The following is a 25,997-nucleotide window of genomic DNA, read 5'->3' on the forward strand; positions in this document are numbered from 1 at the left end:
CAGCCCTTGTTGCGTTACTTTGCTCGGTTACAAAGTATTCTGTCCAGTTCTTTGATGTTTAGGTCATGCGTTTCCTTCTCCTGTGGGGTTGTTGCTATTTTCTTGTAGTCCTTCAATAATCGTCGCTGTTGCAGGAGTTTTACCCTTTTTCCACTCCTTTTTCTTTTGTGGATGGGTTTGCTGGACTCCTGTCGTGCCCTGTACTCAGCTATTGTGAGGGGGCGAGGTCCATCGTTGGGACACAATTCGAGGGCCTCTTGTAATGTTGGTGCGTCCCTTTGCTCAGCAGGAGCAGGTGCCTCCCACGCCGGTGCAGAGGGCGGGCTGCCTTCCGCACTCATATGCTTCCTTCGTTGGTGTAGTCGGCGGTATGCCTACCACACTTCAGTTTCCATCGTTGGTGCAGAAGGATTTGCCATTCCTTCCACACATGTCCTGGTCAATTTCCCTTTTTTTTTATTTTGTTGATTTTGTTGTTGTGTTTTTTTTTTTTTTTTTTTTTTTGGAGTCCAGGCCTTTTGGGCTCAGGCGGCGCCGGTGCTGGTCATCGCACAGACTAATTACTGTTTTTATTTTTTATCTGGCTGGAGATTTCGATTTACGATTTTCGAGGGCGGCTCTGAAGAGCCTAACTTTGGACAGCCGAGGATTAGGGATCGGCTTGCATCGTCCACATTGGACGGCCACACTTGTTAAGCACTGGCTCAATTAGCCAAATTCGCCGATTTACGCATTATGGGCCAAAATAACGAAAATTACACAGCGCGCAGAGACAAAATTTAAACAGTCTCACTTCCTTCTCGCGCACATGTCGCCATGTAAAGTTGGGTGTATGTATGTTAGACTTTGTTTTATAACCACAAGAAAAGAATGTACTGTAATGTTATAAGATATATTGTTCTTTATTATATCGTCCGTTTAGATCGGGACTCATTTCTCGAATGCTCACTTAAGACTAATGTTGGCTTGGCTTACAATTCATATAGCTGCACGAGCAGCGCCGCGGCCAACGCTTATGTATCTCAATATATATGTTAATTTATACGTAAGTGTATTTAGGCGGCGCAAGCAGCGGCCGCGCATGAGAGGGAGAGTGTTATGCTCACATGGTAACCGAATGGTCGGCCGCGCATGCAGACATGCATTTAGGATGTGCATAACATTGTTGTGTGGGTCGAATTGCTTTGCACTTGAAGTGCTGGGAATATTCGGACATAAACAAATGCTACAATGTTATAGTGATATAAGCGGTACAGTGTGTACCCAATATATGAGCATACTACACAACATTAGCCGGATTAATTAATAGACCCTTAACATCTTCTCTAGCCACTCCTATTAAACTCTTTTGCAACCTCAAAAGGTTTTCCAAGTTGGTATATCCATATGCGTTCGATGATTCCCAGAACATGGTTGAAAATACAGGCCACGATTCTGGACTGCCATTGAATTCTGGTAAATCTATAAGTTTTCTAGGATGTATACTTCGGGAGTGCTGATATTGAACTACATTGCCATTATTGTTACCTAAACCATGCCCATTAACACCACCAACATTATCAAGCCCGTACATACCGACATTTCTATTTTGACGTTGAAAGGTTTCTCCAGCAACGTTGAAGCAATGACATCCTCCAGTAGGTCCGCGACTGAATGCTTCTCCAGAACCGTTATGATTAGCTGCGCCTCCATGTGAGCCAGGATTGCCTGTGACTCCATGAGCGCCAAGATCAGCTGCGCCTCCATGCGAGCCAGTAAGGAATGCGCCTCCAGTAGCGCCAAGATTAGCTGCGCCTCCATGCGAGCCAGGATTACCTGCGACTCCATGAGCGCCAAGATCAGCTGCGCTTCCAATAGCGCCAAGATTTGCTGCGCCTCCAGTAGCGCCAAGATTAGCTGCGCCTCCATGCGAGCCAGGAACGAATGCGCCTCCAGTAGCGCCAAGATTAGCTGCGCCTCCATGCGAGCCAGGAACGAATGCGCCTCCAGTAGCGCCAAGATTAGCTGCGCCTCCATGCGAGCCAGGATTACCTGCGACTCCATGAGCGCCAAGAACGTATGCGCCGCCATGCGAGCCAGGATGTGGGAGTGCCAATGTACGCTTTGAAGTTTCTTCCAACATTTCTACAGCAGATCTGATTTCACTTTTACACATGTTCACCAAACGGGATTCAATAAGTATGACTTGGTTTGCCTGACCATCACTCAGGCTATTAACTCGAGCCGTTAAGTCTGATTGAGCATCTTTTATGCTTTTCATCATGTCCATCATATTTCGAAAGATATTATTTTCGGGGACCTTCTCTTTTAAATCCATAATTGTTTCATCCTTGTCGGAATCCATTTATGCTTCTGATTCTGGTTGACTCTTTGGCGTCGGAGTAGATGTTCCAGCCATTTCGCTCAATTCGAATCCCAACTTTTATCTTTCTGCGCAGCTTCATGTGTATACAATTATGAATTTCACAACTTTTCAAAATATTTCTCCAGAAATTTCTGCGCACTTTGACGACCAGCTATTACAAATTTAATAAAGGTGTTGCCACACCATGTGGCAAATATTGTCTATTGTGGCAACAACACTAAATAGAATTACAACTTCGTTGCTTTCCAGATATGGTTTTATTTTGGCGATGGACAATAAGCAATTTTCATACAGAATTCGAAATAGAACAAGAAAAAATTTATTAAATTGTGTTGTCGTGCCGCCAATCTCACATATACTGCTTTTTAGTGATGGGCGACGCGATCTCGTGATTCATTGCTTAAGAAATATCGATAGTGGGCTAATAAGCTGGTGATGAGGCATGGCAACAATTTTGAATTCTAACGAACCAACAACAGTCATCAGTGTTGGTGTTGTGACTATTCCTGCGTTTACTCTCACAAGGAATATAAGTAAAGTGGCATAGCACAAAATTCTAATAATTTCAGTGTCCTTTTTTGTCTCCTTGTAAATTTTGTTAAGAGTCTTTTTAAAGACTTGCAAAATTTTTAAGATTTGATTTTTAAAAAAATTACTGATATAAGAATTTTGTGTCTTGTCATTTGTGTTGGTGCATAAGTGTCATCAGTGTTGGTGTTGTGAATGTTCCTGTGCTTACTTTCGCAAGAAATTTAAGTGAAGTGTATCAGTGTCCTTGTGTTAATTTCGTGTTTTCTTAAGAGTTTTGTTTAAAGTATTTTTAAAGACTTGCAAAAATTTTTTAAGTTTTGATCATTGACCTGATATTAAAATTTAAAGGGTAAGTGAGCGTTATCTTTATAATATGCCTGCTGAACGTCCACCTGCAGTCGGCAGCGACTTTATAGTGAATACAATTCTAAAACGAAAAGAGGATATATGAACAGCCGACTTGAATATTGTTTCTGCAGCAAACACAGTATGGATGGACATCTCAAACGATATAGGACACAAGATACAGGCAGCTACTGTGTATTCGTACGTGGTCAACAATCGCTTCGACCTAAAAACGCTTCTAACTGGAAAAGTCCAAGTTTCAGACAGCAGTTTTGACTAAATGGACGAATCCTCGGAACACGAATCTGTCGAGTCTAATCAGTCTGACCAGCAAGACAACTCTTCTCAATTTGTCTTATCTTTTTAAAAAACCGAATTTGAAAAGATAATAATGCAGACCGTTCGAACTTATTAAGATAAAAAGGCAGTACTCGTCAAAGGATTATTAATATCCTGCAACCAAATAAATGGACGGAACTATTTTCGAAAAGAATTTACGACGAATTCCGCCTGTCGCACGGATATCTCTTTGAAAACCACTTTATAAGCTCGGACAAATCTTCAGGGAAATTTCAAGGTAAGTACATTTAAATTTAATTTCAAATAACATTTTTTTAATATTTGTAATCTTTTTTGTAGGTCATTGCAAGTGCGGCAGTATATTGAAAGCCGAAATTTTGCCTCGGCTGGAAAATGGAAAAATATTAAAAGGTTTGTGCCTAGCAAGCAAGGGAGAAAAATCATGTGGAAAGCGACAGCTCCGCGGAGAAACCCGCCGAAGTGTTGTATCGTGCTTGGAAAAAGAGTCAACTCATTTTTATAGAGCCAAGAAAGCCGACGATATGATGGGAGAGGAAGATGTTGCTGAGCCCCCTCATTTATACAAAGCCTCGGCCAAATATGAAGCCGTAAAAAAATAATTCAGAAAAACAGATCCATTAGACGCCATTTCGGACCTTAAAAGAAGTCCAGAGAGTGAAGGGGCGATTCGTGATATTGGAAAGGATCCAATCAAAGTTCACATCTGGTCTCCTCATCAAATTCGCGATTACAACAAATTAAGAAAAATGGGTAGACTGTGCATAGATGCCTCTGGAGGCAGATTTGCGGAGTACGTCCATGTAGATGGGCAAAAATCGCATCACGTATTTCTGCACATTGCTGTAATCCATGGCTCATTTGGGCAGTTTGTTGTATCCTCGATGATAACAGAGAAACAAGACACAGTCACAATACTATCATTGCTTTTAAGGTGCATTTAATCAGGTGCGCCGTATCCAAAGGAAGTGGTAAGTTAACTATAATTTTTAAAAACTAATAAAAATCATAAATAATTTTTTTAGGTATGCGACTCGTCAAGAGCTTTACTTTCAGCTTGCTGTCTGGCATTTGCAACGTTCGACACTGTAGAAGCATGCATTACGAACAATTTACCCAGGACCCACATTCGAATTGGCGTGGCACATTATATGAAAAACTTGGCCGATTTTTTAAAAAATGATAAAAAGCTGTTGAACGCTTTTATTTGTTTGGAATCGGCCAGTTTATTCTGTGCAGCAATCAAAAAGAAGCTGGAACTATAATAAAAGCTTTGCTTATAATTGCAATGTCAAAAAAGGGAGGGGAAGGAGCAACAACTCTTAAAGAAGCAGTTAAATTCATCGAAAGCTGTGCGAACCCCCCTTTGTCGACGCCACTGAATTTACGCAGAAGGATGGTTCAGGTGAGTAAAAGCATATTTATTTTATTTATAAATTAAAAATTGTTGTATTTCATAGCTTCAGGCTCATATCCAAGTGCTTTGGCGGATGAAATCCATGAAGAAACGAACGGATACCTGTCTCAGTGGGCTTCGTCTCTAAAGGAAGAAGTCGAAAACATTTTACAAAATGATGAAGGAGATGACCTTAACCCTCGGGAATGCTAAACATTTTCCAAACGCCTGCTAAGACACATAAGAACTATTCCTATGTGGTCAGCAATTGTTCAAAGGCGTTTTGGGTATGGTAGAATACCAGCCAGCAGTGCGCCTGTAGAAATAGAATTTAAATCAATTAAAAATGAAGTTCTAAAAAATAGGTGCAGGGTGGACTTCGGTGTGGAAAAGCTGATTAAGAACTTTAACGGAAATACAAAGATGATCGATTGTTCCCTAAAAGAAACCAAATCACTTGATCTGGAACTCAGTTTTGAAAATATTATCGATGATCAAAATCAGATCATTGAAGGTTCAGATAGGAATAGCACCGATGAAGAAACTGGAGAAACTCGAGAGCCATTTACGAGCTCAGCCCAAATTTTTCATCTTTGACCAAAAAGACATCAAATCCCAAAAATAAAACTGGAAGTTGTTACCTTTGCCAAAAATTTGTGCAAGCCGGATAACTTTTGGAGGACGACGGAACGGATATAGTAGTGTGCCAGGAATGTTTTGATTGTTCAATAAATTCACCGAGAGTCGCTTTAAATGCAATTGAGAACTGGAGGGGCTTAGGGCAAAGCCCAAAAAAAAGAAAGGGTCCTCTTTATTTAAGTAATGAAAATACTTAAAATGCACCTCTTTGCCTATTTTAAAAAATGGAAACAACTCCACGTTAAGTCTTATTACTGTCGGAAAATCGACATTTTCGCTCAACAACACGTGTCCTTTTGATAGCATTCTTCAATTGCTAATGGCTGGTGTAGCGGATTTGGAAAATATTAAAATCTATGTTAAAAACGGATGTCATGACAACGAAATGTATAGTGCTGTCATACATGTCGTTGAAAGTAAAATCGACCAAAAGAGCAGAAATTATGTTAAAATTTTTAAAAAAGGAACTGAAACCTAACCAAATTGAAAACATAGATTGCAGTTGCAATATAATTAGCCTGGCAAATTTTATTTTTAAGGGGAATCCATCTTTTAAGAAAATTTCAATTTGTCCTTCTGGTTGCAGTTCAAGAATTACGTAGCAACATGTGGCACTAGGCGGCTCTAAGTGTCGCCAGGGAAATTGCAATAGTTTTAACACAAACAGCATTCACGAGATCGGTAAGTAAATAACTTTATTTAAACCTAACAATTTTATAATTATTTTTTTCTATTATTAGGAAACACGTAATGATGGCGTGGATACTGACTTTCCCATGGAGATTTCCACAATACCCACGACCTTCAAAAGTCCCAAAAACGGGGATATATATGCGCTCATGGGATTCGTGGATTTTGTTGGACCTCCAGTAACAACAAAAAATAAAAATTTGATTTTTCATTATAGGGCATTTTTCCGTAAAAAAGCACACTGGACGGTTTATGACGACTTACAAAAAAAAAACCATATAGCCCCAACAATGCAAAAGTCAAGCCGGAATTGCTTATGTACCCCAAACAATATTCTATTCAGTTTTTTAATATCGGGATGAAGTTTTATTTTTGGGGATTCAACCAATATTTCAGTTAAATAACTACTTTATTAATGTTCCTGTCAATATTATCTGCATTCGCCATGTGTAAACGTGAGCAGAGCGCTGTCGGCGTCGACGTTTTAAATCAGCGCGGCGGCAGAACACGACACAGTGGTCGCCACATACTCACTCAGTCGGAAGTTAGAGAACGCATTCCAATAAAAAAAGCTTCTTTCATGCATGCTTTGCAAGTGGAAAAGAATGTAAGAAGCTTTAAAGAAGCATTGTTTATGCATTCTACAGAGATTTTGTGAAATCGTCCCTTCTACTATAATGCATAAAAAAGCCTTCTTTTGCAATGTAAACAAAAAGCTAAAAACCGAACGCTGCCGATCGTCCGATATTTTTGAGATCGTGTTTTTCACCGAAAACCTCGCTTACGAAAGAACGCAAAAAGAAGTCTTGTTTCGGAATGGACAAAAAAATGGGAAACCAATTTAATCTATTTTTCTTAATGAACAGCAGCGGCGTAAATATATTCACTTTTTATCTTTAAAAACAATATCTAAACGCTTTCTTATGTTGGTGGTATATGACTTGTTAAACTTTTCCTAAAATTAATTCTGTAAAAAATATTAATTTTTAATTTTATTAATAATAATATTTAATATATTTTATATTGTATTAGAAAATTATTAATTTGAATCAGTTTTTTATATATTTTAATTTTAGGTAATAATATATACACGATTACATGATTTCTTTTCAAAGCGTGATTTTGTTTTGAACTATTATTTTACATTGCCGGCGCTATTGTTTCCTCCGCCACTGTATTCAGAAGGAGTAACCGAACAAAACGGTACTCTAAAAAGCAAACGACAAGAAAAAAAGGGAAAATGCAAGAATGCGCGCGGTCTTTTTCGTTTCTTTTGCATTTCTCGCCACTTGCAATTTGATTTTCAATTGAAATTGCTGGTGCCTCTGTGATTTGTGAAATTAATATACCTATACTTTGCGGTTTTAATTTTCAAGTAAGTATAATGTTGATATAAACAAACTAAATAGGAGTTCCAATACTGTTCATAAAATAACATGAACCAAACAATGGATTAATTAAAACAATAAGTGATGTGTACCTGTGCCAAAAAAATATTAAATTTATAAACACTTATTAACAGTCTTAAAAACAGTGTACGGTCAAAACAAATGTAAGCAAATTGTTCCTAAAACTGTGTGTGGCTGTTAATCAAACAAATAAAAAAAAGTATTTTTTTGAGCGTACACTGCAATAAGACTTGAGTTTCCAGAAAAACTATTTCAAAACAAAAGATAATTTATATATATTTCATAAATTTAAATTTTTTGTTTTGTGAACTCGTTTCGTTTATTTGTGTGCTCTCTTTTTTCTCTCTTCCTTTTACTTCTACCTAGGGTGGACTTACATCTACATACAAGTTGTGTTTTTTAGGGTGGACCTAAGAACACAGATTAAGTGAACAAAAATGTAAGAAAAATAAACATAAATTTAAATAATTAGACATTACATAATTAAAAAATTTAATAATTTAATTGAAAAAAGATATTTTACAAAATAAACACATATGATACCTATGAATCTCCTTGAAAAATTATTAGAATGGTACCATAATAATAATGTTACTAGAGATCAACTTGATGCACTTTTAAAAATTTTTAAATTCGGAAAATCTAGATCTTCAGTAGGATATTAAGTCCAAGTTTGATAATGGAGCTTAATTATGGCGGTACTAGGGACAGGGAAGGTTTTGCGTCCAACATTCATTTAAATGAAACATTATTCGGTAAGTGTTTTACAAACTTACAATCATATTTTTAAAAAATTACATATTTCCTTCACATTATTATATTTTATATTATATTTTCTCATTATTATATTTTTAGAGTCACAAAGGAGGGACGGCCACCGCTTCACCGACCACATAAAAGACCTTTGACTGGCCTTCACTAGGGCTAAGAACAAAACTTACAAGGCTAAAAGTATAGCAGAAAGGATAAGAGAAGAAAAAAACGACCCGGAGTAATTACAGTAATTATAATTAATTACAATAAATTTTAAATCAAACGTTTATAAAAAAAAATTTAATAAATAAAAATTGGAATTGAAAAAAGAAACGGTTCCCATTAGCATTTTTGGGAACGATAATATATGCATTCTTGGGTAAGACTATTAGAAGGCATGTTTTGTAATCATACTAGATGTGTTACGCAATGCTTGCTTTGGAAGCTATCCAGGAAGGTTCCCGAAGAACGTTTCTAAGTTCATTCTAACAGTGCGCTGTAGAATGCTTCCTTCGTAGAGTACAAATGGAAGGGAAAGCCGAGCGTTTCCGAAGTTGAAACTACCTTCCAATGGAACGTATTAAGATTCGTTCTTAGATCGGTTCTAAAAGAAGGCTTGCTTCTTGTCCCGTCTCGAACAAAAAGGAAAGGGAGCTTTCAGGGATCTGGAACGCGTTTTTCGCATGCAAAGGAAGCGTAAAAGAACACATCCTGGAAGCGTGTTTTTTCCGACTGGGAAGTTTCGCCGAGCAAATTACTAACACAAAGACGTGCGAACAGGTCAATGAGTGTGTTTGACCGCTGATTTAAAACGTCGACGCCGACAGAGCTCTGCTCACCTCGACGCCAAAAACGCACATTTCCCGCGAAATCTGCAGTCTACACATGGCGAATGCAGATAATATTGACAGGAACATTAATAAAGTAGTTATTTAACTGAAATATTGGTTGAATCCCCAAAAATAAAACTTCATCCCGATATTAAAAAACTGAATAGAATATTGTTTGGGGTACATAAGCAATTCCGTGCTTGACTTTTGCATTGTTGGGGCTATATGGTTTTTTTTTGTAAGTCGTCATAAACCGTCCAGTGTGCTTTTTTACGGAAAAATGCCCTATAATGACAAATCAAATTTGTATTTCTTGTTGTTACTGGAGGTCCAACAAAATCCACGAATCCCATGAGCGCATATATATCCCCGTTTTTGGGACTTTTGAAGGTCGTGGGTATTGTGGAAATCTCCATGGGAAAGTCAGTATCCACGCCAATCATTATGATGTTTCCTAAAAATAGAAAAAAATAATTATAAAATTGTTAGTTTTTAAATAAAGTTATATACTTACCGATCTCGTGAATGCTGTTTGTGTTAAAACTATTGCAATTTCCCTGGCGACACTTAGAGCCGCCTAGTGCCACATGTTGCTCCGTAATTCTTGAACTGCAACCAGAAGGACAAATTGAAATTTCCTTAAAAGATGGATTCCCCTTAAAAAAAAAATTTGCCAGGCTTATTATATTGCAACTGCAATCGTTGTTTTCATTTTGGTTAGGTTTCAGTTCCTTTTTTAAAAATTTTAACATAATTTCTGCTCTTTTGGTCGATTTTACTTTCAACTACATGTATGACAGCACTATACATTTCGTTGTCATGACATCCGTTTTTAACATAGATTTTAATTTTTTCCAAATCCGCTACACCAGCCATTAGCAATTGAAGAATGCTATTAAAAGGACACGTGTTGTTGAGCGAAAATGTCGATTTTCCGACAGTAATAAGACTTAACGTGGAGGTGCATTTTAAGTATTTTCATTACTTAAATAAAGAGGACCCTTTCTTTTTTTTGGGCTTTGCCCTAAGCCCCTTCAGTTCTCAATTGCATTTAAAGCGACTCTCGGTGAATTTATTGAAAAATCAAAACATTCTTGGCACACTACTATATCCGTTCCGTCGTCCTCCAAAAGTTATCCGGCTTGCACAAATTTTTGGCAAAGGTAACAACTTCCAGTTTTATTTTTGGGATTTGATGTCTTTTTGGTCAAAGATGAAAAATTTGGGCTGAGCTCGTAAATGGCTCTCGAGTTTCTCCAGTTTCTTCATCGGTGCTATTCCTATCTGAACCTTCAATGATCTGATTTTGATCATCGATAATATTTTCAAAACTGAGTTCCAGATCAAGTGATTTGGTTTCTTTTAGGGAACAATCGATCATCTTTGTATTTCCGTTAAAGTTCTTAATCAGCTTTTCCACACCGAAGTCCACCCTGCACCTATTTTTTAGAACTTCATTTTTAATTGATTTAAATTCTATTTCTACAGGCGCACTGCTGGCTGGTATTCTACCATACCCAAAACGGCTTTGAACAATTGCTGACCACATAGGAATAGTTCTTATGTGTCTTAGCAGGCGTTTGGAAAATGTTTAGCATTCCCGAGGGTTAAGGTCATCTCCTTCATCATTTTGTAAAATGTTTTCGACTTCTTCCTTTAGAGACGAAGCCCACTGAGACAGGTATCCGTTCGTTTCTTCATGGATTTCATCCGCCAAAGCACTTGGATATGAGCCTGAAGCTATGAAATACAACAATTTTTAATTTATAAATAAAATTAATATGCTTTTTTCTCACCTGAACCATCCTTCTGCGTAAATTCAGTGGCGTCGACAAAGGTGGGTTGGATGGTTCGCACAGCTTTCGATGAATTTAACTGCTTCTTTAAGAGTTTGCTCCTTCCCCTCCCTTTTTTGACATTGCAATTATAAGCAAAGCTTTTATTATAGTTCCAGCTTCTTTTTGATTGCTGCACAGAATAAACTGGCCGATTCCAAACAAATAAAAGCGTTCAACAGCTTTTTATCATTTTTTAAAAAATCGGCCAAGTTTTTCATATAATGTGCCACGCCAATTCGAATGTGGGTCCTGGGTAAATTGTTCGTAATGCATGCTTCTACAGTGTCGAACGTTGCAAATGCCAGACAGCAAGCTGAAAGTAAAGCTCTTGACGAGTCGCATACCTAAAAAAATTATTTATGATTTTTATTAGTTTTTAAAAATTATAGTTAACTTACCACTTCCTTTGGATACGGCGCACCTGATTAAATCCACCTTAAAAGCAATGATAGTATTGTGACTGTGTCTTGTTTCTCTGTTATCATCGAGGATACAACAAACTGCCCAAATGAGCCATGGATTACAGCAATGTGCAGAAATACGTGATGCGATTTCTGCCCATCTACATGGACGTACTCCGCAAATCTGCCTCCAGAGTCATCTATGCACAGTCTACCCATTTTTCTTAATTTGTTGTAATCGCGAATTTGATGAGGAGACCAGATGTGAACTTTGATTGGATCCTTTCCAATATCACGAATCGCCCCTTCACTCTCTGGACTTCTTTTAAGGTCCGAAATGGCGTCTAATGGATCTGTTTTTCTGAATTATTTTTTTACGGCTTCATATTTGGCCGAGGCTTTGTATAAATGAGGGGGCTCAGCATCATCTTCCTCTCCCATCATATCGTCGGCTTTCTTGGCTCTATAAAAATGAGTTGACTCTTTTTCCAAGCACGATACAACACTTCGGCGGGTTTCTCCGCGGAGCTGTCGCTTTCCACATGATTTTTCTCCCTTGCTTGCTAGGCACAAACCTTTTAATATTTTTCCATTTTCCAGCCGAGGCAAAATTTCGGCTTTCAATATACTGCCGCACTTGCAATGACCTACAAAAAAGATTACAAATATTAAAAATCGGGATGAAGTTTTATTTTTGGGGATTCAACCAATATTTCAGTTAAATAACTACTTTATTAATGTTCCTGTCAATATTATCTGCATTCGCCATGTGTAAACGTGAGCAGAGCTCTGTCGGCGTCGACGTTTTAAATCAGCGCGGCGGCAGAACACGACACAGTGGTCGCCACATACTCACTCAGTCGGAAGTTAGAGAACGCATTCCAATAAAAAAAGCTTCTTTCATGCATGCTTTGCAAGTGGAAAAGAATGTAAGAAGCTTTAAAGAAGCATTGTTTATGCATTCTACAGAGATTTTGTGAAATCGTCCCTTCTACTATAATGCATAAAAAAGCCTTCTTTTGCAATGTAAACAAAAAGCTAAAAACCGAACGCTGCCGATCGTCCGATATTTTTGAGATCGTGTTTTTCACCGAAAACCTCGCTTACGAAAGAACGCAAAAAGAAGTCTTGTTTCGGAATGGACAAAAAAATGGGAAACCAATTTAATCTATTTTTCTTAATGAACAGCAGCGGCGTAAATATATTCACTTTTTATCTTTAAAAACAATATCTAAACGCTTTGTTATGTTGGTGGTATATGACTTGTTAAACTTTTCCTAAAATTAATTCTGTAAAAAATATTAATTTTTAATTTTATTAATAATAATATTTAATATATTTTATATTGTATTAGAAAATTATTAATTTGAATCAGTTTTTTATGTATTTAATTTTAGGTAATAATATATACACGATTACATGATTTCTTTTCAAAGCGTGATTTTGTTTTGAACTATTATTTTACATTGCCGGCGCTATTGTTTCCTCCGCCACTGTATTCAGAAGGAGTAACCGAACAAAACGGTACTCTAAAAAGCAAACGACAAGAAAAAAAGGGAAAATGCAAGAATGCGCGCGGTCTTTTTCGTTTCTTTTGCATTTCTCGCCACTTGCAATTTGATTTTCAATTGAAATTGCTGGTGCCTCTGTGATTTGTGAAATTAATATACCTATACTTTGCGGTTTTAATTTTCAAGTAAGTATAATGTTGATATAAACAAACTAAATAGGAGTTCCAATACTGTTCATAAAATAACATGAACCAAACAATGGATTAATTAAAACAATAAGTGATGTGTACCTGTGCCAAAAAAATATTAAATTTATAAACACTTATTAACAGTCTTAAAAACAGTGTACGGTCAAAACATATGTAAGCAAATTGTTCCTAAAACTGTGTGTGGCTGTTAATCAAACAAATAAAAAAAAGTATTTTTTGAGCGTACACTGCAATAAGACTTGAGTTTCCAGAAAAACTATTTCAAAACAAAAGATAATTTATATATATTTCATAAATTTAAATTTTTTGTTTTGTGAACTCGTTTCGTTTATTTGTGTGCTCTCTTTTTTCTCTCTTATTTTACTTCTACCTAGGGTGGACTTACATCTACATACAAGTTGTGTTTTTTAGGGTGGACCTAAGAACACAGATTAAGTGAACAAAAATGTAAGAAAAATAAACATAAATTTAAATAATTAGACATTACATAATTAAAAAATTTAATAATTTAATTGAAAAAAGATATTTTACAAAATAAACACATATGATACCTATGAATCTCCTTGAAAAATTATTAGAATGGTACCATAATAATAATGTTACTAGAGATCAACTTGATGCACTTTTAAAAATTTTTAAATTCGGAAAATCTAGATCTTCAGTAGGATATTAAGTCCAAGTTTGATAATGGAGCTTAATTATGGCGGTACTAGGGACAGGGAAGGTTTTGCGTCCAACATTCATTTAAATGAAACATTATTCGGTAAGTGTTTTACAAACTTACAATCATATTTTTAAAAAATTACATATTTCCTTCACATTATTATATTTTATATTATATTTTCTCATTATTATATTTTTAGAGTCACAAAGGAGGGACGGCCACCGCTTCACCGACCACATAAAAGACCTTTGACTGGCCTTCACTAGGGCTAAGAACAAAACTTACAAGGCTAAAAGTATAGCAGAAAGGATAAGAGAAGAAAAAAACGACCCGGAGTAATTACAGTAATTATAATTAATTACAATAAATTTTAAATCAAACGTTTATAAAAAAAAATTTAATAAATAAAAATTGGAATTGAAAAAAGAAACGGTTCCCATTAGCATTTTTGGGAACGATAATATATGCATTCTTGGGTAAGACTATTAGAAGGCATGTTTTGTAATCATACTAGATGTGTTACGCAATGCTTGCTTTGGAAGCTATCCAGGAAGGTTCCCGAAGAACGTTTCTAAGTTCATTCTAACAGTGCGCTGTAGAATGCTTCCTTCGTAGAGTACAAATGGAAGGGAAAGCCGAGCGTTTCCGAAGTTGAAACTACCTTCCAATGGAACGTATTAAGATTCGTTCTTAGATCGGTTCTAAAAGAAGGCTTGCTTCTTGTCCCGTCTCGAACAAAAAGGAAAGGGAGCTTTCAGGGATCTGGAACGCGTTTTTCGCATGCAAAGGAAGCGTAAAAGAACACATCCTGGAAGCGTGTTTTTTCCGACTGGGAAGTTTCGCCGAGCAAATTACTAACACAAAGACGTGCGAACAGGTCAATGAGTGTGTTTGACCGCTGATTTAAAACGTCGACGCCGACAGAGCTCTGCTCACCTCGACGCCAAAAACGCACATTTCCCGCGAAATCTGCAGTCTACACATGGCGAATGCAGATAATATTGACAGGAACATTAATAAAGTAGTTATTTAACTGAAATATTGGTTGAATCCCCAAAAATAAAACTTCATCCCGATATTAAAAAACTGAATAGAATATTGTTTGGGGTACATAAGCAATTCCGTGCTTGACTTTTGCATTGTTGGGGCTATATGGTTTTTTTTTGTAAGTCGTCATAAACCGTCCAGTGTGCTTTTTTACGGAAAAATGCCCTATAATGACAAATCAAATTTGTATTTCTTGTTGTTACTGGAGGTCCAACAAAATCCACGAATCCCATGAGCGCATATATATCCCCGTTTTTGGGACTTTTGAAGGTCGTGGGTATTGTGGAAATCTCCATGGGAAAGTCAGTATCCACGCCAATCATTATGATGTTTCCTAAAAATAGAAAAAAATAATTATAAAATTGTTAGTTTTTAAATAAAGTTATATACTTAGCGATCTCGTGAATGCTGTTTGTGTTAAAACTATTGCAATTTCCCTGGCGACACTTAGAGCCGCCTAGTGCCACATGTTGCTCCGTAATTCTTGAACTGCAACCAGAAGGACAAATTGAAATTTCCTTAAAAAATGGATTCCCCTTAAAAAAAAAATTTGCCAGGCTTATTATATTGCAACTGCAATCGTTGTTTTCATTTTGGTTAGGTTTCAGTTCCTTTTTTAAAAATTTTAACATAATTTCTGCTCTTTTGGTCGATTTTACTTTCAACTACATGTATGACAGCACTATACATTTCGTTGTCATGACATCCGTTTTTAACATAGATTCTAATTTTTTCCAAATCCGCTACACCAGCCATTAGCAATTGAAGAATGCTATTAAAAGGACACGTGTTGTTGAGCGAAAATGTCGATTTTCCGACAGTAATAAGACTTAACGTGGAGGTGCATTTTAAGTATTTTCATTACTTAAATAAAGAGGACCCTTTCTTTTTTTTGGGCTTTGCCCTAAGCCCCTCCAGTTCTCAATTGCATTTAAAGCGACTCTCGGTGAATTTATTGAAAAATCAAAACATTCTTGGCACACTACTATATCCGTTCCGTCGTCCTCCAAAAGTTATCCGGCTTGCACAAATTTTTGGCAAAGGTAACAACTTCCAGTTTTATTTTTGGGATTTGATGTCTTTTTGGTCAAAGATGAAAAATTTGGGCTGAGCTCGTAAATGGCTCTCGAGTTTCTCCAGTTTCTTCATCGGTGCTATTCCTATCTGAACCTTCAATGATCTGATTTTGATCATCGATAATATTTTCAAAACTGAGTTCCAGATCAAGTGATTTGGTTTCTTTTAGGGAACAATCGATCATCTTTGTATTTCCGTTAAAGTTCTTAATCAGCTTTTCCACACCGAAGTCCACCCTGCACCTATTTTTTAGAACTTCATTTTTAATTGATTTAAATTCTATTTCTACAGGCGCACTGCTGGCTGGTATTCTACCATACCCAAAACGCCTTTGAACAATTGCTGACCACATAGGAATAGTTCTTATGTGTCTTAGCAGGCGTTTGGAAAATGTTTAGCATTCCCGAGGGTTAAGGTCATCTCCTTCATCATTTTGTAAAATGTTTTCGACTTCTTCCTTTAGAGACGAAGCCCACTGAGACAGGTATCCGTTCGTTTCTTCATGGATTTCATCCGCCAAAGCACTTGGATATGAGCCTGAAGCTATGAAATACAACAATTTTTAATTTATAAATAAAATTAATATGCTTTTTTCTCACCTGAACCATCCTTCTGCGTAAATTCAGTGGCGTCGACAAAGGTGGGTTGGATGGTTCGCACAGCTTTCGATGAATTTAACTGCTTCTTTAAGAGTTTGCTCCTTCCCCTCCCTTTTTTGACATTGCAATTATAAGCAAAGCTTTTATTATAGTTCCAGCTTCTTTTTGATTGCTGCACAGAATAAACTGGCCGATTCCAAACAAATAAAAGCGTTCAACAGCTTTTTATCATTTTTTAAAAAATCGGCCAAGTTTTTCATATAATGTGCCACGCCAATTCGAATGAGGGTCCTGGGTAAATTGTTCGTAATGCATGCTTCTACAGTGTCGAACGTTGCAAATGCCAGACAGCAAGCTGAAAGTAAAGCTCTTGACGAGTCGCATACCTAAAAAAATTTAAATTATTTATGATTTTTATTAGTTTTTAAAAATTATAGTTAACTTACCACTTCCTTTGGATACGACGCACCTGATTAAATCCACCTTAAAAGCAATGATAGTATTGTGACTGTGTCTTGTTTCTCTGTTATCATCGAGGATACAACAAACTGCCCAAATGAGCCATGGATTACAGCAATGTGCAGAAATACGTGATGCGATTTCTGCCCATCTACATGGACGTACTCCGCAAATCTGCCTCCAGAGTCATCTATGCACAGTCTACCCATTTTTCTTAATTTGTTGTAATCGCGAATTTGATGAGGAGACCAGATGTGAACTTTGATTGGATCCTTTCCAATATCACGAATCGCCCCTTCACTCTCTGGACTTCTTTTAAGGTCCGAAATGGCGTCTAATGGATCTGTTTTTCTGAATTATTTTTTTACGGCTTCATATTTGGCCGAGGCTTTGTATAAATGAGGGGGCTCAGCAACATCTTCCTCTCCCATCATATCGTCGGCTTTCTTGGCTCTATAAAAATGAGTTGACTCTTTTTCCAAGCACGATACAACACTTCGGCGGGTTTCTCCGCGGAGCTGTCGCTTTCCACATGATTTTTCTCCCTTGCTTGCTAGGCACAAACCTTTTAATATTTTTCCATTTTCCAGCCGAGGCAAAATTTCGGCTTTCAATATACTGCCGCACTTGCAATGACCTACAAAAAAGATTACAAATATTAAAAAAATGTTATTTGAAATTAAATTTAAATGTACTTACCTTGAAATTTCCCTGAAGATTTGTCCGAGCTTATAAAGTGGTTTTCAAAGAGATATCCGTGCGACAGGCGGAATTCGTCGTAAATTCTTTTCGAAAATAGTTCCGTCCATTTATTTGGTTGCAGGATATTAATAATACTTTGACGAGTACTGCCTTTTTATCTTAATAAGTTCGAACGGTCTGCATTATTATCTTTTCAAATTCGGTTTTTAAAAAGATAAGACAAATTGAGAAGAGTTGTCTTGCTGGTCAGACTGATTAGACTCGACAGATTCGTGTTCCGAGGATTCGTCCATTTAGTCAAAACTGCTGTCTGAAACTTGGACTTTTCCAGTTAGAAGCGTTTAAAGGTCGAAGCGATTGTTGACCACGTACGAATACACAGTAGCTGCCTGTATCTTGTGTCCTATATCGTTTGAGATGTCCATCCATACTGTGTTTGCTGCAGAAACAATATTCAAGTCGGCTGTTAATATATCCTCTTTTCGTTTTAGAATTGTATTCACTATAAAGTCGCTGCCGACTGCAGGTGGACGTTCAGCAGGCATTTTATTAAGATAACGCTCACTTACCCTTTAAATTTTAATATCAGGTCAATGATCAAAACTTAAAAAATTTTTGCAAGTCTTTAAAAAGACTCTAAACAAAACTCTTAAGAAAACACGAAATTAACACAAGGACACTGATACACTTCACTTAAATTTCTTGCGAAAGTAAGCACAGGAACATTCACAACACCAACACTGATGACACTTATGCACCAACACAAATGACAAGACACAAAATTCTAATATCAGTAATTTTTTTAAAAATCAAATCTTAAAAATTTTGCAAGTCTTTAAAAAGACTCTTAACAAAATTTACAAGGAGACAAAAAAGGACACTGAAATTATTAGAATTTTGTGCTATGCCACTTTACTTATATTCCTTGTGAGAGTAAACGCAGGAATAGTCACAACACCAACACTGATGACTGTTGTTGGTTCGTTAGAATTCAAAATTGTTGCCATGCCTAATCACCAGCTTATTAGCCCACTATCGATATTTCTTAAGCAATGAATCACGAGATCGCGTCGCCCATCACTAAAAAGCAGTATATGTGAGATTGGCGGCACGACAACACAATTTAATAAATTTTTTCTTGTTCTATTTCGTATTCTATATGAAAATTGCTTATTGTCCATCGCCAAAATAAAACTTTATCTGGAAAGCAACGAAGTTGTAATTCTATTTAGTGTTGTTGCCACAATAGACAATATTTGCCACATGGTGTGGCAACACCTTTATTAAATTTGTAATAGCTGGTCGTCAAAGTGCGCAGAAATTTCTGGAGAAATATTTCGAAAAGTTGTGAAATTCATAATTGTATACACATGAAGCTGCGCAGAAAGATAAAAGTTGGGATTCGAATTGAGCGAAATGGCTGGAACATCTACTCCGACGCCAAAGAGTCAACCAGAATCAGAAGCATAAATGGATTCCGACAAGGATGAAACAATTATGGATTTAAAAGAGAAGGTCCCCGAAAATAATATCTTTCGAAATATGATGGACATGATGAAAAGCATAAATGATGCTCAATCAGACTTAACGGCTCGAGTTAATAGCCTGAGTGATGGTCAGGCAAACCAAGTCATACTTATTGAATCCCGTTTGGTGAACATGTGTAAAAGTGAAATCAGATCTGCTGTAGAAATGTTGGAAGAAACTTCAAAGCGTACATTGGCACTCCCACATCCTGGCTCGCATGGCGGCGCATACGTTCTTGGCGCATTCGTTCCTGGCTCGCATGGAGGCGCAGCTAATCTTGGCGCTACTGGAGGCGCAGCAAATCTTGGCGCTATTGGAAGCGCAGCTGATCTTGGCGCTCATGGAGTCGCAGGTAATCCTGGCTCGCATAGAGGCGCAGCTAATCTTGTCGCTACTGGAGGCGCATTCGTTACTGGCTCGCATGGAGGCGCAGCTGATCTTGGCGCTCATGGAGTCACAGGCAATCCTGGCTCACATGGAGGCGCAGCTAATCATAACGGTTCTGGAGAAGCATTCAGTCGCGGACCTACTGGAGGATGTCATTGCTTCAACGTTGCTGGAGAAACCTTTCAACGTCAAAATAGAAATGTCGGTATGTACGGGCTTGATAAAGTTGGTGGTGTTAATGGGCATGGTTTAGGTAACAATAATGGCAATGTAGTTCAATATCAGCACTCCCGAAGTATACATCCTAGAAAACTTATAGATTTACCTGAATTCAATGGCAGTCCAGAATCGTGGCCTGTATTTTCAACCATGTTCTGGGAATCATCGAACGCATATGGATATACCAACTTGGAAAACCTTTTGAGGTTGCAAAAGAGTTTAATAGGAGTGGCTAGAGAAGATGTTAAGGGTCTATTAATTAATCCGGCTAATGTTGTATACATTATGGAAAGACTTCAATTTTCTTATGGAAGGCCAGCAATGTTAATAAATAGTCAAAAGAACATGGTTAACCAAATAGCCCCGGTTACAGAAAATAATTTAGAAAAGTTGGTCGTATTCGCTTTTAAGGTAGACAACTTGGTTATATTTTTGAAATCAGCAAATGCAACTCAGCATTTACAGAATCCTTCTCTGATAGAGAACTTAGTAGGTAAGATGCCACTCAGTAAGCGAGTTCAATGGATTAAATATTCATCGCCAATTGAGCCATATCCTAATTTAGACCACTTCAGCAATTGGCTGAACACTATGGCAAGAAGCATTGCAAGGGCAACCATTGCAGCCCCAGTTAATGTTAAACAGACGAAGAATGACAAAGGCTTACAGAAATCTATTTTACATTCTTCGAATAATGCACCTAAAGGAAAAAGGAATGTTATCAATGTCAGGGCGAACATTATATGTATAACTGTGATAAATATTTAAAAGCTGATATAGCCGAAAAATGGAAAATTATAAAAACTCTTCGCCACTGTTTTGGTAGTCTTCGCGTAAGTACAAACGCGAGTGTAAGAAAAATGGATGCAAGAAAAGTCACCATACTTCTTTACATTCAGACGATTGTCAAAAGAAAGATAACGTTGAACCAAAAGAAGCTACGATTAACACGATCAAGCCAGCTTCTCGACAATTATTGTTTAAGGTATTGGCAGTTGAGATTATGGGGCCAAACAGTAAGATCATACAGACTTACGCGTTCTTAGACGAAGGTTCGTCTGCTTCATTAATAAACGAGAAATTAGCAGAACATCTGGGTGTACTTGAACCAAAGAGAAAATTGACTTTAAACTCGATAGAAAACCATGCTAAAGAATTTTTGTCCATGGAATGCAATCTTCGCATAAGATCACCTGGAGCTGATAAACAAATGGCTGCGTATCTATGGAAACACAGTTCCCACTTTGGATCTACCTTTGCAATCGGTAGATGTCGAGAAGCTCACGAAAAAGTATGCTCTGCTAAGAAATCTTTTAATAAACGGATATACAGATGCAGATCCTTTGATTTTAGTTGGAATTAACAACTGTCACTTAATAGCAAACGTTAAAAGTGTATACTTAGATACAAATCTAGTTGCAGCTAAAACACCGTTAGGCTGGCTTATTTATGGTTCCACCGATGACCCTGACAAAGGATCATCGCGATTATCTGTTGTCCTACACGCCCGTTCCAAAGAAGACAACCCTGAACAGGAAATGCATGACATGATATCAGATTACTTCACTACAGAAAATTTTGGTGTAAAGATTCCAATTAAGCCTTTAGAATCTGCAAGTATATCTAGAGCCAGGGATATATTAAAGAACACATCTAAAAGACTAGATGGATGCTATGAAACTGGTCTTCTTTGGAAAGAAGATGTGATTAAATTCCCGGACAGCTACAAAATGGCTTTTCAGAGGCTACAGGGCGTAGAAAACAAAATGCACGGACTCGGGAAAATGGAGGAATATGACAAAGCCATTATGGATTTTATACATAAAGGATACGCGGTAAAAATGTCTGATCGTGAGGCCGCTCTGGTTGGACCACGAACATGGTACTTACCTCACTTCGGTGTCGTAAACATAAACAAGCCCAAAAAGATGAGATTAGTATTTGACGCGGCAGCTACGATCAATGGTATTTCTCTAAATACCATGCTTTTAAAGGGACCTGATGAAAACCCACCATTGACGACGATTCTTTTTAAATTCAGGCAAGGCCAAGTCGCAGTATGTGCTGACATCAAGGAAATGTTCTTGCAAGTGCAAGTTCGTAGAGAAGATCAAGATTCGTTAAGATTTCTTTGGAGACATGGTAATCGAAATGCTCAGGTCGACACATACAAGATGACTGTCCTTATATTTGGAGCAGCATGCTCGCCCTGTTGTGCTCAATACATAAAGAACATTAACGCACAAAATGCCGAAAGTTACAGGGAAGAGGTAATCGATGTCATTCAAAAAAAGCATTATGTGGACGACTTCGTAGCCAGTTTCAAATCTGAAGAAGAAGCATTTCAGATCAGTCAGGAAGTTAAACGGGTCCATAATTTGGGAATGTTTGAGCTCAGAGGCTTTGTTTCCCTTGATCCCTTTGGAATGTTAGCAGACCTAATGATACACGGCAAAATCTTGATCCAAGATGTTTGGAGATCTGGGATACACTGGAATGACATGTTACCGGAAAATCTATTTGACAAATTTAAGCTTTGGGTACTTCAGTTAGAGCAAGCAAAACAATTTCAACTAAATAGATGCTATCTTCCAGAATTTTTGTCAGTCAAAGATAATATCGAATTGCACATTTTCGTGGATGCGAGCGAACAGGCCTTTGCAGCTGTAGCATATTGGCGCGTATCTTGTGGTGAAGGTGTTAAAGTAGCCTTTATTGCCGGAAAGACCAGGTGCGCTCCGTTAAAATTGTTATATTTTCCCAGACTTGAGCTGTAAGCAGCGGTGTAAGGTACGCGTCTTATGAGAACTATTTTAGAAAGTCATGATGTTAACGTAAAAAGAAACAGTCATTTCTTGGATTCGATCAGATCATCGACAGTTTAAGCCTTTCGTTGCCCATCGGGTAAGCGAGATTTTGGAAACGACATCAGAAAGTGACTGGCGCTGGGTTCCAACGCATTTAAACACAGCAGACAAGGCAACAAAGTCCAATAAATGTCCAAAATACGTTGTTGATAGCGAATGGATAGGCGGTCCAGAGTTTTTGCTTGCTGAAGAAGATTCTTGGCCAATAATAGACTTCACTTTTTCATCAGATGACAGCATTGAAAGGCGTAAAACTACCATGAACGTTCATACCATACAGATTTTGGATATCAGCCGATTCTCAAACTATCTTCGATTAATGCGCATGATGGGATGGTCTTTGAGATTCATAAAAAAATGTCAGAATCAGACTCAAGGCAAAGAAAAAGGAGAATTATCTGCAGATGAGTTATTACTTGCTGAAGTTAAGTTGTGCAATGAAGTGCAAAATCAAGTATTCGCAGAAGAGGTTGCAGAGTTACAAAGTTCAGATTCTGTGGCTAAGGGTAGTTCTATTTACACCCTTTCCCCAAGGCTGAATGCTTATGGCGTTTTAGTAGTTGCAGGAAGATTGGACTACGCCATTAACATTCCAATAACTCAACGACAGCCAATAATATTGCCTTCTCGACATAGCTTCACCGAACTAATTGTGAAATGTTATCATGAGACTTATCATCATCATAATGATGAGACCATTGTAAACGAAATAAGACGCAAGTTCTGGATCACAAATCTACGAAAAGCGGTCGTTCGCGCAAAGTCCAATTGTCAATACTGTAAGAATCGTAATGCCAAACCAATCACTCCTTTGATGGGTCAATTGCCCAAAGAGAGAGTGACACCGTTTCAACGGCCCTTCTCATTTGTAGGACTAGACTACTTTGGCCCGGTTATGGTTACCATCGGAAGGCGGCAATAAAAAAGATGGGTTGCTCTCTTTACGTGTCTGACAATCAGAGCCATGCATTTGGAACTGGCTGCCGATTTATCAACAGACGCTTGCATTTTATGTATACGGAATTTCGTTAACAGAAGAGGTGTTCCTATAAGTATACGATCGGACATGGGAACTAATTTCGTTGGAGCAGATAATGAGCTTAAAAAGATTTAGGACCTTTTTGACTGGGATTACATTAAATCGGAAATGTCAAATAAAGCTATCGATTGGCAGTTCAATTGCCCTTCAAATCCCAGTTCAGGTGGATGCTGGGAACGCTTGGTAAGGTCTACTAAACGAGTTTTAGGCGTAACGCTCAAGGAGAAAGCGCCTCACGTCGAAACCGTAAGGAGTTTGCTCATTGAGGCTAAAAATATAATAAATAGACGTCCTTTGACTCTTCTACCCATTAACATAGATGATCCGGAGCCTTTAACGCCCAATCATTTTTTGCTCGGGAAAACCAATTCAACTCAAACTCCAGGAGATGTTAACAGCTTCTGTCATCGTAAGCAATACCGAATTGCGCAACAATTAAAGGATCACTTTTGGAGTCGATGGATTAAAGAATATCTGCCGACCTTGACTAGACGAACCAAATAGCATTCACGAACCAAGCCGATCGCCGTTGGTGATATAGTAATCATTTGCGAGGATAATCAGCCCAGGGGATGTTGGAAAAAAGGAATTATAATAAGCACGATTCCAGCTAAGGATGGTTACATTAGATTGGCAGAAGTCGAGACATCTGTTGGGATTCTTAAGCGTCCAGTATCAAAGCTAGCAGTATTGGATGTGCTAGGTAAAACCCCATAGTCGTTTTACGGCGGGTGGGATGTTGCTGGTTCGTTAGAATTCAAAATTGTTGCCATGCCTCATCACCAGCTTATAAGCTCACTATCGATATTTCTTAAGCAATGAATCACGAGATCGCGTCGCCCATCACTAAAAAGCAGTATATGTGACAACACAATTTAATAAATTTTTTCTTGTTCTTTTTCGTATTCTATATGAAAATTGCTTATTGTCCATCGCCAAAATAAAACTTTATCTGGAAAGCAACGAAGTTGTAATTCTATTTAGTGTTGTTGTTGTCTATTTGCCACATGGTGTGGCAACAGATGACACTTATGCACCAAAACAAATGACAAGCCACGAATTTATAATATCAAGTAATTAAAAAAAACAAATCAAATATTGCAAGTCTTAAAAAGACTATAAACAAAATTAACAAGGAATAGTAAATTAACACAAGGAAACTGAGATTATTAGAATTGCGTGCTATGCCACTTCACTTTAATTCACTTTTTTAATAATCAGCGATTTAAAGAGTTCCAATCAAATAAGCGTTTCACTTTTCACTTCAATTTTTCACACAAAAATAGACTTCTTTTGCAATGTCGAAGTGGATTTATAGACCTAGTGTGAGAATCGAGGAGGAAGACGATTTTTAAATGGTGACAAGTGTCTCAGGTTTTAAATTGCGAAATCCTAAATTGGGGCAGGTTTCGGAAATACCTGTTCAAAATTTCCCTACAAAATTCGCTAAAAATGTGAACCTTTCGGAAAAACCTGTTCAAAATCACCCTAAAAAGTTCGCAATACAGGTAACAAATTTACAGACCTTAAAAATGTCTAAACATTCAGTTTTCAAAATTATTCAAATACTAAAATAACTACCTGTTGAGATGGTTAACTCAATAAGTCCTACACCTGATACCTGATTATTCCCGAAAACAAAGAATGGTTACTGTTACACAAAACTAAACTTTAACTTTTCGAAAAATTTCTTTTGCAGAAATTTGCCGTTAATTATCCGTAAATTATTCGTGAAAGAATAAAATTTGCCGCTCTTGTTTTAATATTTTTTTTTTTAAACAAACCCTGTGTTCTGCTAACTTTATATCAAGTTAACAGTACACAAAACTAAACTTTAACTTTTCGAAAAATTTCTTTTGCAGAAATTTGCCGTTAATTATCCGTAAATTATTCGTGAAAGAATAAAATTTGCCGCTCTTGTTTTAATATTTTTTTTTAAACAAACCCTGTGTTCTGCTAACTTTATATCAAGTTAACAGTACACAAAACTAAACTTTAACTTTTCGAAAAATTTCTTTTGCAGAAATTTGCCGTTAATTATCCGTAAATTATTCGTGAAAGAATAAAATTTGTCGCTCTTGTTTTAATATATTTTAAAGCAATAACAAACAAAATTTAACACATGCATACAAACATATAAAACACGCGGCCGCCGAAATGGCTCTGCCAACGTCG

At 37.3% G+C, this 25,997-nt stretch overlaps 3 long non-coding RNA genes across 3 annotated transcripts; 2 read left to right on the forward strand and 1 right to left on the reverse strand.

The window, feature by feature from the left end:
* Window positions 1-7,409: 7,409 nt before the first annotated feature.
* LOC128264375 (uncharacterized) lies at window positions 7,410-8,718 on the forward strand. Its single transcript, XR_008268716.1, has 4 exons — window positions 7,410-7,659; window positions 8,060-8,132; window positions 8,340-8,448; window positions 8,549-8,718. It is a non-coding gene; the product is annotated as an uncharacterized LOC128264375 (long non-coding RNA).
* Window positions 8,719-10,536: 1,818 nt separating this feature from the next.
* On the reverse strand, window positions 10,537-12,002 carry LOC128264379 (uncharacterized). Its single transcript, XR_008268722.1, has 3 exons — window positions 11,513-12,002; window positions 11,073-11,458; window positions 10,537-11,016 (listed from the first exon to the last, which is right to left on the reverse strand). It is a non-coding gene; the product is annotated as an uncharacterized LOC128264379 (long non-coding RNA).
* A 1,018-nt stretch (window positions 12,003-13,020) lies between these two features.
* Window positions 13,021-14,268, forward strand: LOC128264376 (uncharacterized). Its single transcript, XR_008268717.1, has 4 exons — window positions 13,021-13,211; window positions 13,610-13,682; window positions 13,890-13,998; window positions 14,099-14,268. It is a non-coding gene; the product is annotated as an uncharacterized LOC128264376 (long non-coding RNA).
* Window positions 14,269-25,997: the final 11,729 nt, after the last annotated feature.

This window comes from Drosophila gunungcola, unplaced genomic scaffold (genome assembly GCF_025200985.1).
Source record: "Drosophila gunungcola strain Sukarami unplaced genomic scaffold, Dgunungcola_SK_2 000068F, whole genome shotgun sequence".
Classification (NCBI taxonomy): domain Eukaryota; kingdom Metazoa; phylum Arthropoda; class Insecta; order Diptera; family Drosophilidae; genus Drosophila; species Drosophila gunungcola.